Consider the following 15424-nt stretch of genomic DNA (forward strand, 5'->3'; position numbering starts at 1 on the left):
AAGTGCCCTGGTAGCACATATGTCTGTAAGTGGTTATGACACCAAGGGAATGTAGGTTCTCTGAAGAATGACAACTGCCCGACCCAGCAGCACAGCTCTTCCAGTGCCAAAACACCTCCACCTGGCTCATCAATATCACATACCATCAGCTTTCCTGACAGCTATCTAGAAAACCCTGTTTGGTCACTCCTACTCCAATGCCCATGGAGCAGAGTGTGATTTAAACGTGCAGAATGATCAAACACACACAACTAACATGGAGCTCATCACTCAAGGCGCTCAAAACTCCACAGCCAAACACAAGTTCAGTACCCAAGCCATTTCCCGCTGCAATGGAAACCAAGTACTCTGGCAGCACATATGTCTAAAAGCGGATATGACACCTAGGGAAGGTACTGTGGTGGTGAATGGCAACTGCCCAAAGCAGCAGCATAGCTCTTCCAGTGCCAAAACAACTCCACCTGGCTCATGAACTTCACCTACCATCAGCTGTCCTAGCAGCTATCTAGGAGGACCATTTTGGTCACTTATGGTCGAAATTCTCATGGAGCCCAGGGTGATTTAAACAAGCAGGATGGTCACACACACAACTAATATGCAACTCCTCACACAAGGCGCTCAAAACTCCATAGCCAAAGACCAGTTCGGAGCCCAAGCCATTTTCCGCTGCCATGGAAACCAAGTGCTCTGGCAGCACATATTTCTGTAAATAGATGTGACACCTACAGAACACAGTGTGGTGGAGAATGGCAACTGCCTGAAATAGCAGCACAGCTCTTCCAGTGCCAAAACAACTCCACCTGCCTCATGAACTTCAGATACCATCATCTGTCCTGGCAGCTATCTAGGAAACCCTGTTTGGCCACATCAGCTCCAAATGCCCATAGAGCAGAGTATGATTTAAACATGAAGAATGATCACACACACACAACTAAAATGGAGCTCCTCACTCAAGGCGCTCAAAACTCCACAGCCAAAGACAAGTTCAGCACCCAAGCCATTTCCCGTTGCCATGGAAACCAAGTGCTCTGGCAGCACATATGTGGCACATTGAATGTGACACATGCAGAACACAGTGTGGTGGTGAATGGCCAGTGCCCGTAGCAGCAGCAAAGCTCTTCCAGTGCCAAAACAACTCCACCTGGCTCATGAACTTCACATACCATCAGCTGTGTTGGCAGCTATCTAGAAAACCCTGCTTTTTTACTTCCGCTCCAATGTCCGTTAAGCCCATTGGCATGGAATCAAGCAGGTTGAGCAACCAAACACAACTAACATGGAGATGCTTACTCAAGGCGCTCAAAACTCCACAGCCAAAGACATGTTCAGCGCCTAAGGCATTTCTTGCTGCCATGGAAACCATGTGCTCTGGCAGCACATATGTGTGTAAGTGGGTATGACACCTAAAGAAAGTAGTGTTTTGGTGAATGGCAACTGCCCGAAGCAGCAGCACAACTTTAACAGTGCCAAAACAACTCCAGCTGGCTCATGAACTTCACATACCATCAGCTGTTCTGGCAGCTATCTAGGAAACTCTGTTCACTTCCTGTCAAAAACCCGTTGGGCACAGTGTGATGAAATCAAACAGCTTGAGCACCCACACAAAACTAAATGGAGCTACTTACTCAAGGCGCTAAAATCTCCATACCAAAGACAAGTTCAACGCCCAAGCCATTTCCCGTTGCCAAGGAAACCAAGTGCTCTGGCAGCACATATTTCTGAAAGTGGATATTACACCTAATGAAGGTAGTGTGATGGTGAATGGCCACTGCCTGAATCAGCAACACAGCTCTTCCAGAACCAAAACAACTCCACCTGGCTCATGAACTTCACATACCATCAGCTGTCCGGACAGCCCTCTAGGAAACCCTGTTTGGTCACTTCTGCCCCAATGCCCGTTGGGCCCAGTGTGATGGAACCAAGCATATTGAGCACACAAACAAAACTAACATGGAATACCTCACTCAATGCGCTGAAAACTTCACAGTCAAAGAAAAGTTCAGCGCACAAGCCATTTCCCGGTGCCATGGAAAGCAAGCACACTGGCAGCACATATGTATGAAAGTGGATATTACACCTAATGAAGGTAGTGTGATGGTGAATCGCCACTGCCTGAATCAGCAACACAGCACTTCCAGAACCAAAACAACTCCACCTGGCTCATGAACTTCACATACCATCAGCTGTCCGGACAGCTCTCTAGGAAACCCTGTTTGGTCACTTCCGTTCAAATGCCCTTTGGGCCCAGTGTGATGGAATCAAGCAGCTTGAGCACCCACACAAAACAAATATGTAGCTGCTCACTCAAGGCGCTCAAGACTCCACAGAGAAAGACAAGTTCAGCGCCCAAGCCATTTCTCGTTGCCATGGAAGCTAGTGTGGTGGTGAATGGCCACTGCCTAAATCAGCAACACAGCGCTTCCAGTTCCAAAACAACTCCACCTGGCTCATGAACTTCACATACCATCAGCTGTCCTGGCAGCTATCTAGGAAACAATGTTTAATATCTTGCGGCCCAATGTCCATTGTGCCAAGTGTGATATAAACAAGCAGCTTGAGCACCCAAACACAAAACTAACATTGAGCTCCTCACAAAGCTCACTCAGAACTCGATAGCCAAACACAAGCTCAGCACCCAAACGCGTTTCACTCCGCCATGGAAACCAAGTGCTCATGAACTTCACATACCATCAGCTGTACTGGCAGCTCTCTAAGAAACCATGCTTGGTCACTGCTTCAATGCCCACTGAGCCAAATGGACGGAATCAAGCAGCTTGAGCACCCACTCACACAAAACTAACATGGATCTTCTCACTCAAGGCGCTCAAAACTTCACATTCAAACACAGTTCAGCGACCAAGCCATGTCCCATTGCCATGGAAAACAAGTGCTCTGGCAGCATATATGTCTGAACCTGGATGTGACACCTAAGGAAGGTAGTGTGGTGGTGAATGGCCACTGCCCGAAGCAGCAGCACAGCTCTTCCAGTAGCAAAAAACTCCACCTGGCTCATGAACTTCACATATCATCAGCTATCCTGGCAGATATCCAGGAAACCCTGTTGGGTCTCTTCCGGTCAAATGCACTTGGGCCCAGTGTGATGGAATCAATCAGCTTGAGCACCCAAACAAAATTAACATGGAGCTCCTCACTCAAGGTGCTCAAAACTCCACAGCCAAAGACATGTTCAGCGCCGAAGAAAATTATCCGTTGTCATGGAAACCAAGTGCTCTGGCAGCACATATGTGTGTAAGTGGATATGACACCGAAGGAATGTAGTGTGGTGGTGAATGGCCACTGCCCGAAGCAGCAGCACAGCGCTTCCATTGCCAAAACAACTCCACCTTGCTTATGAACTTCACATACCATCAGCTGTCCTGGCACTTATCTAGGAAAACCTATTTGGTCACTTTCACTTCAATGCCCTTTAAGACCAGTGGGATGGAATCAAGCATGTTGAGCACCCACATACAACTAACATGGAGCTCCTCACTCATGGCGCTCACAACTCCACAGCTAAAGACAAGTCAGCGCCCAAGCCATTTCCAGTTGCCATGGAAACCAAGTGCTCTGGCAGCACATATGTGGAACAGTGGATTTGAAAACATACAGAACACAGTGTGGTGGTGAATGGCATCTGCTCGAAGCAGCAGCACAGCTCTTCCTGTGACAAAACAACTCCACCTGGCTCATGAACTTCAAATACCATCAGATGTCCTGGCAGCTATCTACGAAACCCTGTTTGATGACTTGTACTCCAATTCCCTTTAAGATCAGTGTGATGAAATCAAGCATGGTGAGCACCCACGCACATCTAACATGTAGCTCCTCACTCAAGGCGCTCAAAACTCCATTGCCAAAGACAAGTTCAGCGCCCAAGCATTTCCGGTTGCCATGGAAACCAAGTGCACTGGCAGCACATATGTCTGAAACTGCATATGACACCTGTGGAAGGTAGTGTGGTGGTGAATGGCCACGGCCCAAAGCAGTAACACAACTGTTACAATGCCAAAACAACTCCACCTGGCTCATCAGCTTCACATACCATCAGCTGTCCTGGCAGCTATCTAGGAAACCCTGTTTGGTCACTTGAGGTCGAAATTTAAATGGAGCCCACTGTGATTTCAACAAGCAGGATGATCACACACACAACTAACATGGAGCTCCTCACTCAAGGCGCTCAAAACTCCATCGCCAAAGACAAGTTCAGTGCCTCAGGCGTTTCCCGCTGCCATGGAAACCAAGTGCTCTGGCAGCACATATGTAGAAAAGTGGATCTGACACATGGAGAACACAGTGTGGTAAAGAATGGCCACTGCCGAAGAAGCAGCAGCACAGCTCTTCCAGTGCCAAAACAACTCAACCTGCCTTATGAACTTCACATACCCTCAGCTGTCCTATCAGCTATCTAGGAAACACTGTTTGGTCACTTTCGGACCAATGCCCAAGGAGCCTTGTGATGGAATCAAGCATATTCAGCACCCACACAAAACTAACATGGAGCTGCCCATTCAAGGCGCCTAAAACTCCACAGCCAGAGACAAGTTCAGCCCCAAGCCAGTTCCCGTTGCCATGGAAACCAAGTGCTCTGGCAGCACATATTTGTGAATGTGGATATGACACCAAGGGAAGGTAGTGTGGTGGTGAATGGCCACTGCCCGAAGCAGCAGCAGAGCTCTTCCAGTGCCAAAACAACTCCACCTGGCTCATGAACTTCACATACCATCATCTGTCCTGGCACCTCTCTAGGAAACACTGTTTGGTAACTTTCGATCCAATGCACTTTGGGCCCATTGTGATGGAATCAAGCAGGTTGAGCAACCACAAAAATCTAACATGGAGCTCCACAATCTAGGCGCTCAATGGATGGAATGAGCAGCTTGAGCACCCACACACAACTAACGTGGAGCTCCTCACTCAAGGCGCGCAAAACTTCACAGTCAAAAACAAATTCAGTGTCCAAGCAATTTCCGTTGCCATGGAAACCAAGTGCTCTGGCAGCACATATGTGGAACAGTGGATGTGACACATAGAGAACACAGTGTGCTGGTGAATGGCAACTGCTCGAACCAGCAGCACAGCTCTTCCAGTGCCAAAACAACTCCATCTGGCTCATGAACTTCAAATACTATCAGCTGTCCTGGCAGCTATCTAGGAAAGCCTGTTTGGTCACTTGTGGTCAAATGCCCATTGGGCCCAGTGTGATGGAATGAAGCAGATTGAGCAAACACACAAAACTAACATGGAGCTCCACAATCAAGGCGCTCAAACCTCCACAGACAAAGACAAGTTCATTGCCCAAGCCATTTCCCGTTGTCATGGAAACCAAGTGCACTGGCAGCACATATGTGTGTAAGTGCTCTTACAGCACATGTGTCGAACACTGAATGTGACATCAAGGGAATATTTTTCTCTGATGAACGATAACTGCCCGAAGCAGCAACACAGCTCTTCCAGTGCCAAAAGAACTTTACCTGGCTCATGAACTTTGCATACCATCAGCTGTCCTGGCAGCTATCTAGGAAACCCTGTTTGGTCATTTCCAGTCCAAATCATTTTGAGTCCATTGGGATGGAATCAACCAGATTGAGCACACACTCAAAACTAACATGGAGCTCCTCAATCAAGTCGCTCAAAACTCCATTGCCAAGGAAATTTCAGCGACCAAGCCATTTCCCTTTGCCATGGAAACCAAGTGCTATGGCAGCACATATGTGGAACACTGGATGTGACACATACAGAACACAATTTTGTTGTGAATGGCCACTGACCGAAGCAGCAGCACAGCTCTTCCAGTTCCAAAACAACTCCACCTGGCTCATAACGTCACATACCATCAGCTGTCCTGGCAGCTATCTAGGAAACCCTGTGTGGTCACTTGCCGTCTAATGCCCATTGAGCCCAGTGTGATGGATCAACCAGGTTGAGCATATACACAAATCTAACAAGGAGCTCCTCACTCAAGGCACTCAAAATTGCACAGCCAAACACAAGTTCATCGCCCAAGCCATTTCCCGTAGCCAGGGAAACAAAGTGATCCAGAAGCACATATGTGTGAAAGTTTAAATGACACCTAAGGAAGGTAGTGCGGTGGTGAATTTCAACTGTACGAAGCAGCAGCACAGCTCCCCCAGTGCCAAAACAACTCCACCTGGCTCATGAACTTCACATACCATCAGCTGTCCCGGCAGCTATCTAGGAAACCCTGTTTGGTCACTTCCGATCAAATGCCCATTGGGCTCAGTGTGATGGAATTAAGCAGCTTGAGCACCCAATCAAAACTAACATGGAGCTGCCCACTCAAGGCGCTCAAAACTCCATTGCCAAAGACAAGTTCATCATTTAAACCATTTCCCGTTGCCATGGAAACCAAGTGCTCTGGCAGCACATATGTGGAACAGTGGATGTGACACATAGAGAACACAGTGTGGTGGTGATTGGCAACTGCCCAAAGCAGCAGCACAGCTCTTCCAGTGCAATAACCACTCCACCTGGCTCATGAACTTCACATACCATCAACTGTCCTGGCAGCTATCTAGGAAACCCTGTTTGGTCACTTGTGCTCCAATTCCCTTTAGGACCAGTGTGATGGAATCAAGCATGTTGAGCACCCACACACAACTAACATGTAGCTCCTCACTCAAGGCGATCAAAACTGCACAGCCAAAGACAAGTTCAGCGCCAAAGCCATTTCCCATTGCCATGGAAACCAAGTGCTCTTACAGCACATATGTGGTACAGTGGATGTGACACATACAGAACACAATTTGGTGGTGAATGGCCACTGCCCGAAGCAGCAGCACAGCCCTTCCAGTGCCAAAACAATTCCACCTGGCTCATCAACTTCACATACCATCAGCTGTCCTGGCAGCTATCTAGGAAACCCTGTTTGGTCACTTGCCGTCTAATGCACATTAAGCCCAATGTGATGGATCAACCAGGTTGAGCACCCACATAAAACTAACATGGAGCTCCTCACTCAAGGCATTCAAAGCTCCATCACCAAAGACAAGTTCAGCGTCCAAGCCATTTCCCCTTGCCATGGAAACAAAGTGTTCTGGCAGCACATATGTGTGTAAGTGCATATGACACCTAAGGAAGGTGGTGTGGTGGTGTATTTCAATTTCCGAAGCAGCAGCACAGCTCTTACAGTGCCAAAACAACTCCACCTGGCTCATCAACTTCACATACCATCAGCTGTCCTGGCAGCTATCTAGGAAACCCTGTTTGGTCACTTGCGGTCAAATGCCCATTGAGCTCAGTGTGATGTAATCAAGTAGCTTAAGCACCCAAACAAAACTAACAAGGAGCTCCTCACTCAAGGCTTTCAAAACTCCACAGCCAAAGACAAGTTCAGTGCCAAAGCCATTTCCCGCTGCCATGGAAATCAAGTGCTCTGGCAGCACATATGTCTGAACCTGTATATGACACCAATTTAAGGTAGTGTTTTGGTGAATGGCCAGTGCCCGAAGCAGCAGCACAGCTCTTCCAGTGCCAAAACAACTCCACCTGGCTCATGAACTTCCCTACCATCAGCTGTCCTGGCAGCTATCTAGGAAACCCTGTTTGGTCACTTTCTCTCCAATGCCCTTTAAGAGCAGTGGGATGGAATCAAGCATGTTGAGCATTGAAACACAAATAACGTGTAACTCCTCACTCAATACGCTCACTCAAGACGCTCCTCACTCAAGACGCTCCAAGTGCTCTGGCAGCACATATGTGTGAAAGTGAATATGTATATAGGGTACCTTCATTTTTGCTTATGTTACTAGTTTGTGTTGAAGATCTGGGAGTCTTCGTGGTTGGGATACAAGCTTCCTCCTTACCACCTGCTCCACTCTGGAGTGCCCCCCTGCTCCATGCACATGACCTCCTTTTAAGAGGTTGTCAGGATCGCACCCGATTCCTCCCCCCTGCATTGGTATAGTAGTTTCTTGTGTTGTTTAGTGCCGCTTTGAGTCTGTTGTCTATGAATTACCAGATTTGACCTTGATAAGCTATATTGTACTTTTTTTTCTCTCACTCTTTTTATGGTCCTGAAAGATTTCCCTGCACTCCCTCCCCATTACCAGTTAACATAGCGTATTGAGGGTATAGTAGGTTTTACAGTTTTACAATGTAGATCTTAAATATTCTGACATTAATTGTTGGTTTATAGATTATATCGCGTTATCTTATTGCATTGGATACAGGTTGTTAGAGATTGCACTAATATTACAATATACAGGTACTATCTTTCAAGTTGTCTTCTTTTCATCTCAAGTTAAGGCGAACATGTGGTATTTAACCTTTTGGGATTGGTTCATTTCTCTTAGCATGATGGATTCCATTCGGGCCCATTTGTCCACAAAGAACTGCATTTCATTTTTTTTAATAGCTTAGTATTCCATAGAGTAGATGAACCATAGCTTTCTTATCCAGTCTTCTATTGATGGGCATTTTGGCTGCTTCCAGGTTTTTGTGATTGTATATTGTGCTGCTATGAACATAGGCGTGCATGTTGGTTTCTTGTGTAGGAGATCCTTTGGATATATCCCTAGGAGGGCTATTGCTGGATCATATGGTATGCTGATTTTCAGTTGTACAAGTCTGCAGTCCCACCAGCAGTGGAGAAGGGTTCCCTTTTCCCCACAGCCTCGCCAGCAAGTGTTGGTGGTATTATGTATGTGTGCCATCCTTACTGGAGTTAGGTGGTACCTCATTGTTGTCTTCATTTGGATTTCCCTTATTGCCAAGGAACTTGAGCATTTTTTCATATGCTTGTTTGCCATTTGGGTTTGTTCTTTTGTGAAATGTCTGCCCATTTCCCGTGCCCATTTCTTGAGTGGTTTGTTCTGTTGTTTTGGTTTCTCTGTAGCTCTTTGTATATTCTGGAGATCAGTCCTCTATCTCCTATGTAGTGTGCAAAGATCTTCTCCCATTCTGTAGGTTGTTTTTTTACTTTGTTGATTGTTTCTCTAGCTATACAGAAGCTTCTTAGTTTGATGAGGTCCCAATTGTTTATTTTGGTCTCTCTTTCTACTGCTTTTGGAGTCTTTTTTAGGAAGTGAGGGCCTACCCCTAAGTGTTGGAGTGTGTTTCCAACATTTTCTTCCAAACGTTTGAAGGTTTCTGGATGTAGGTTTAGGTCTTTTATCCATTTAGATTCGATCTTGGTGTATGGTGAGAGATGTGGGTCTATCTTTTTGTTTCTGCAGGCTATCAACCAGTTGTCCCAACAGCATTTATTGAACAGACCTTTCCATTTGCTTGGGTTGTTGTCTGTCTTTTTGTCAAAGATTAATTGACTGTATTTGTGTGGGTTTCCATCTGTTGTTTCTATTCTGTTCCACTGATCTTCCTCTCTATCTTTGTGCCAGTACCAGGCTGTTTTGATGACCACTGCCCTATAGTATGTCCATAGATCCGGTACTGTGATTCCCCCTGTTAAGTGTCTGTTCTTCAGAGTGGTTCTGGCTGCTCGTTTTTTGTGTTTCCAGATGAATCTGTGTATCATTTTTTCCAGTTCGATGAAGAATGCTGTGGGTAATTTGATTGGGATTGCATTGAATGTATATATTGCTTTTGGTAGTATAGACATTTTGATGATATTGATTTTACCTATCCAGGAGCATGGGATGTTGTTCCATCTTTCGAGGTCTTGTTCTATTTGTTTTTTGAGTGTTTTGTAATTTTCTTCATAAAGGTCATCTACGCTTTTGGTTAAACTTATTCCCAGATATTTCATGCTTTTCTCTGTTATTTTGAATGGTAGCTTGTTGGTTAGATCTTCTTCCATCTTGCGGCCATTTGCATACACCATGGCTATTGATTTTTGTTCATTTATCTTGTATCCTGCCACTCTGCCAAATTCTCGTATGAGTTCTAGGAGTCTTTGTATTGAGTTTTTTGGTTCTTCTATGTAGAGAATCATGTCGTCTGCGAATAGTGAAAGCTTGACTTCTTCATTTCCAATTTGGATTCCTTTGATTTCTTTGTCTTGTCTTATGGCTTGTGCAAGTACCTCTAGGACTATATTGAATAGCAGTGGTGATAGTGGGCAGCCTTGTCTTGTTCCAGATCTCAGTGGGAAGGGATCCAGTTTTTCTCCATTTAGTATGATGCTGGCATTGGGTTTTTCATATATTGCTTTGATTATGTTGTGGATTGTTCCTTCTATCCCCACTCTGGTTAGGGTTTTTAACATGAAGTGGTGTTGAATTTTGTCGAAGGCTTTTTCTGCATCTATTGATACTATTATATGGTTTTTGTTTTTCAGTTTTTGGATGTGATGTATCACATTTATGGATTTCCTTATGTTGAACCATCCCTGCATTCCCTGGATGAAACCTACTTGGTCTGGATGGATGATCTGTCTGATGTTTTTTTGTATTCTAATGGCTAGGATTTTGTTGAGAATCTTAGCGTCAACGTTCATCAGGGAGATCGGTCTGTAGTTTTCCTTCTCTGTTAATTCTCTATTCGGTTTTGGGATTAAGGTTATATTGGCTTCATAGAATGAGTTTGCAAGAACTGCTTCCTTTTCTATTGTTTTGAAGAGCTTGTAAAGGATTGGGGTTAGCTCTGGTTGGAATGTTTTGTAGAATTCTGTGGTAAAACCATCTGGGCCTGGGCTTTTCTTTGTTGGGAGCTCTTTAATCACTGATTCTATTTCTGATTCAGTAATGGGTTTATTCAGGTCTTCTGTTGCTTCTGGGGTGAGTTTTGGTAAGTGGTGGGATTCTAAGAATCTTTCCATTTCCAAGTGGTTATCGGATTTGTTGGCGTATAGTTCTTTGTAATAATTTCTAATTATTTCCTTAATGGTAGTAGTGTCTGTTGTTATGTTGCCTTTTTCATCTTTGATGCTGCTAATTCTTGCTTTGTCTTGTTTTTTCTTTGTCAGTCGGGCCAGTGGGATATCTATTTTGTTTATCCTCTCAAAGAACCAGCTTTTTGATTCACTTATTTTCTGAATGGTTTTTTAAATTTCTTTCTTATTTAGTTCTTGTCTTGTTTTGATAATTTCTTGTTTCCTCTTGTTTTTGGGGTCCTTCTGCTGTTGCTTTTCCAGTTCCTGGAGGTGTGTGCTTAATTCCTGCATTTGTTGCCTTTCTTGAGCTTTGACGTGCGCGCTAATTGCAATAAACTTACCATGTAACACTGCTTTGGCGGTGTCCCATAAGTTTTGGATGTTTGTATCTGGGTTTTCGTTGGTTTCCATAAATTTTTTGATCTCGTCTTTAATTTCTTCTCTAACCCATTGTTCGTTTAGTAGCATATTGTTCAGCCTCCAGGAGTTTACATGTTTCCTGGGACATTTTGAGTTGTTGATTTCCAGTTTCACTCCGTGATGGTCTGAGAAGGTACATAGTATGATTCTGATATTTTTGTAGTTAGTTAAACTTGCTTTGTGTCTTATTATGTGGTCTATCCTGGAGAAGGTACCATGCACTGCTGAGAAGAAGGTGTAGTCTGTGGCCTTAGGATGAAATATTCTATAGATGTCTACTAGGTCCAGTTGTTCTATTGTTTGTGTGAGTTCTGTGGCTTCTCTGTTGAGCTTTTGCTGCGTTGATCTATCTATTGGTGTTAGTGGGGTGTTCAGATCTCCCAGAATTATGGTATGTTCATCTATGTCTCCCTTTAAGTCCAAAAGTAGTTGTTTCACATAGCTGGGTGCATCCGGGCTAGGAGCATATATGTTAAGAATTGCGATTGGTTCTTGTTGGATCCTCCCTTTCAAGAAGATGTAGCGCCCTTCCCTGTCCTTTTTGACGTTTGTTACTTTGAAGTCCGTATCATCTGAGAATAGGACTGCCACGCCAGCCTTTTTTTCTCATCCATTGGCATGGAATATTTGTTTCCATCCTTTCACTTTGAGTTTCCTGAAGTTTCTTCTGGTTAGATGCGTTTCTTGCAAGCAGCATATAGTTGGGTCCTGATTTTTAACCCAGTCTGCTAATCAGTGCCTTTTCAGTGATGAATTTAAGCCATTTGTGTTGAGGGTTAATATTGAGAAATTATAATTATGCCGTGACATATGCCTGTGTTTTTGAGGTTGTTGGCAATTGATTGTAGTTTCCGTGGATGGACTTTATTGAGATCTCCCTGATTGCCATCCTTGCTTATGGCTTGCTTCCTTTTTCTCTGGGAGTAGCGCATTTCTAAGGAGATTTTGTAGAGTTGGTTTTATGTTGCATATTCTTCTAATTTCTCTTTGCTGTGGAAGTATCTAGTTTCGTTCTCGTATACAAATGAAATTCCTGCTGGGTAGAGTATTCTTGGTTGACAGTTGTTCTCTTTCAGTACTTGAAAGATTTTGTTCCACTCCCTTCTTGCCTGGAGCGTCTGTTCTGAGAAGTCGGCAGTGATTCTGATGGTCCTGCCCCTAAATGTAAGCTTCTCTTTGGTTCGTGCTAACCTTAGGATTCTTTCTTTGTATTCATTGGAGGGTAGCTTGATTACCACGTGTCTTGGGGAGGATCATTTTGGGTCCACCCTGTGGGGAGTCCTCTGGCCTTCCTGAATTTGGATTGGATTCATGTTCCAGGTATTTTGGAAGTTCTCCTGCATAATTTCCTCAAGCACTGGTTGTATGCCTGTTTCTCTTTCCACTCCTTCTGGGAGCCCCATGATTCTGATATTTGACTTCTTGATGTTGTCATTCATCTCCTGGATCGTCTTGGTCGCCTTGTGTAGTTGTGACTCTAGTTGGTTAATAATCTGCCTGCTTTCATTCTGGGAATCTTCTAAGTCGGATATCCTGTCCTCTGCTGCTGTAATTCTGTTGGCTAAGCTCTCAACATTATTCTTCAAGTCCAGGATCTCGTTTTTGAGTGATTTTGTTTCTGTGATTATGTGGTTTCTAAAATCTTTGAGCTCGTCCCATCGTTTTTCATTGTCTCTGAAGAGTTTTATAATTATTTTTCTGAACTCCTTATCAGAGACGTCTTCAATTTCTTCATCTGTAATCTCTGTGATTGACCAGGCTTTATGGTGGCTTTTGGGGGTGGAGGAAGCTGTGCTAGGTCACTACCTTTCTTATTGCATTTCATATTTGTGGCCCAAGGTGTTGCTGAATTCTCACCCTTGACCTCTGTTGCCACCTAGTGGGTGGCCTGAGGTCTTGCTAGCCTAGGTTTTTGTTTTCCTTCGGCCCAGGGAGTTTTTTTTTTTTTTTTTTTTTTTTTTTTTTAATTTATTTTATTTTTTTTTTAATTATTTATTATTTAACTTCAGTAATTACATTGTATTATGTGACACAGTTACATAGGTACTTGGATTCTCCCCACCCCTCCCCAAACCCTCCCACCATGGTGGATTCCTCCACCTTGTTGCATAACCACAGTTCAAGTTCAGTTGAGATTCCCTCATTGCAAGCGTATACCAAACATATTTCCCTTCTGGGTTTCAGGTTTCAGCGCCTTAGGTTTCAGCGCATAGGATTTTTTTTTCTTGTTGTTCTTTTGCTTTGGTTTTTTGTCTGAGGCACAGCTGCTTTCCTTCGGCCTGGGTTGGCCAGAATTCAGTTTAGCTGTAATCATGGGGTAGAAGCCGGCTACCGCACTTCAGGGTCCTAGCGCCCTTCCGGTACTGTAGCGTTCGTTATGTGGGAATGTGTGTTACTTAGGCGTCCCTGTCTTTGCCTGGGTCCCACCAAGGTTATTAATGTCGCCACCAGTACTAGAGGTTTCAGCACTCCTGCAGTTTCCAGCCGCCACTGGCGGGGCCTTGTGCAACGATCACCCAGCCTAGGACCTTTTCAACAGCGGTACTATGAAAGCATTTCCATTTTCTGTCAATGAGAATCCTTGTGTCTCTTCAAGGAGCCAATCTAATCCTAGTCCTCCATTAGAGGTAGTGTGTGGAATAACCTACATAATGTGGAAGAGCCAAGCCAAGCTGATTTCCATAGGCAGACCTTACATTCCATTTCCTGTCACGGCTCTCAGTGAAGTTTCCCTAGTGCAGTCCAGTGTCATGTAAGTGGGTCACCATAGTGTAAAAGAGGTGACTTCTGGGAGATGGTTGGGATCAATATCATGGTTGGATACAGGGTTGGAATCAGTTTTAGAATGCTATCTAGGCTTATGGTTGCAGTGATGTCAAATCATAGACTCAGGTTAGGGCAAGGTGAAGTGTTAAGGTTCAATTGAGGTTTCTGATTTGGGTTACTAGTAGGAATAGAGCTAGGATTATGCTTAGGTGGAGTTAAGGTGAGAGCTAGGTCTAATGCTAAAGGTCAAGTCTAGTAGTGAGGTTACTGTTAGGTTTTGAGATTTGAGTCATGGTTATCTCAATGGTTAGGGTTAGGGTTAGGGTTAGGGTTACGGTGAGGTTGAGGGTTCAACTGACAAATAAGATTAGGTCCAGACTTAGGTTTTGTATGTGGCATGGAGTAGGATTTGTGTGAGGATTAGTACTAGGGAAAGAATAGTGTTTGGATTAATGCTGGATAGAGAGTTTGGGTTCCATTTCTGGTTCAGGCTTGGTTTGAGTTAGTGCTTTGAGTGAGGGTTATTGTTAGGACTGTGGAAAGGACTGTGTGGATTCAGAATACAGTTAGGGTTACTCTTGAGGTTACCATGAAAGCTGTGGCTCCATTGAGGATGAAGAGGTTGTTTTGTGTGAATTTGAGTATCATGGTGAGGTTCTAGTCTATGTCCGAATGATTATACTTAGAGCTAGAGTTCATGTTAGGGTGTGGGCTAATGGTAGTGTGAAAGTTGTTGTAGGATTATCGTTAGGTCCAAATCTAGTGTTAGGTGCAAATCTTGTGCTGAAGTTTCAGGCTACAGTTGGATTTAGGCTTAGTGTTCTAATGGGGGTGATGATTCACATTAGCATTGCAGTTTAGGTTTAGAAATGTCGCTGGGATTGGGTTCAGTGTTAGGGCTAGGCTTAGTATGACAGTGATGTCTCCATCTGTGTCAGGGTTGGAGTTGGTGTTTGGACTAGGGATTTGGTTGGGTTTAGGAATAGGATCACTTTTAGGATTGGGGCTAGAGCTAGAGCTATAGCTAGTACAGCATGCGGGTTAGGATGATGGCCAGGGTTGGAGATCAACCTGTCTGGCTTTGGGTGTGCTCTAGGTTGCAATACGTATTTGTGCTAGTCTTCGATCTAGGGGTTGGGTAAGTGCTGTATATCTTACTTTCCAATACAACGTTATAATTGTTAAAAGCAAAAAGAGTTATGGCTACTCTAGCTTGAATTTATGACTAGGGTCAACGTGAGGTTTAGGATTAGGCCTATAGCCTGTCTGCTGATTACATCTATGAAAAGTCAAGCGACTCAGTCAGCCTTACAGGCAGGGTTATTCTCAACTCTTCCTGTAGAAGTAGCCCTAATTCTAATCTTAGATCCTAGCGCTATTCTCATTGACCTCTGCTTTGACTTAACCCTGTCCCAAATACTAACCTTAATCCTTGTCCATCTCTAC

This window comes from Ochotona princeps, chromosome 3 (genome assembly GCF_030435755.1).
Source record: "Ochotona princeps isolate mOchPri1 chromosome 3, mOchPri1.hap1, whole genome shotgun sequence".
NCBI lineage: Eukaryota > Metazoa > Chordata > Mammalia > Lagomorpha > Ochotonidae > Ochotona > Ochotona princeps.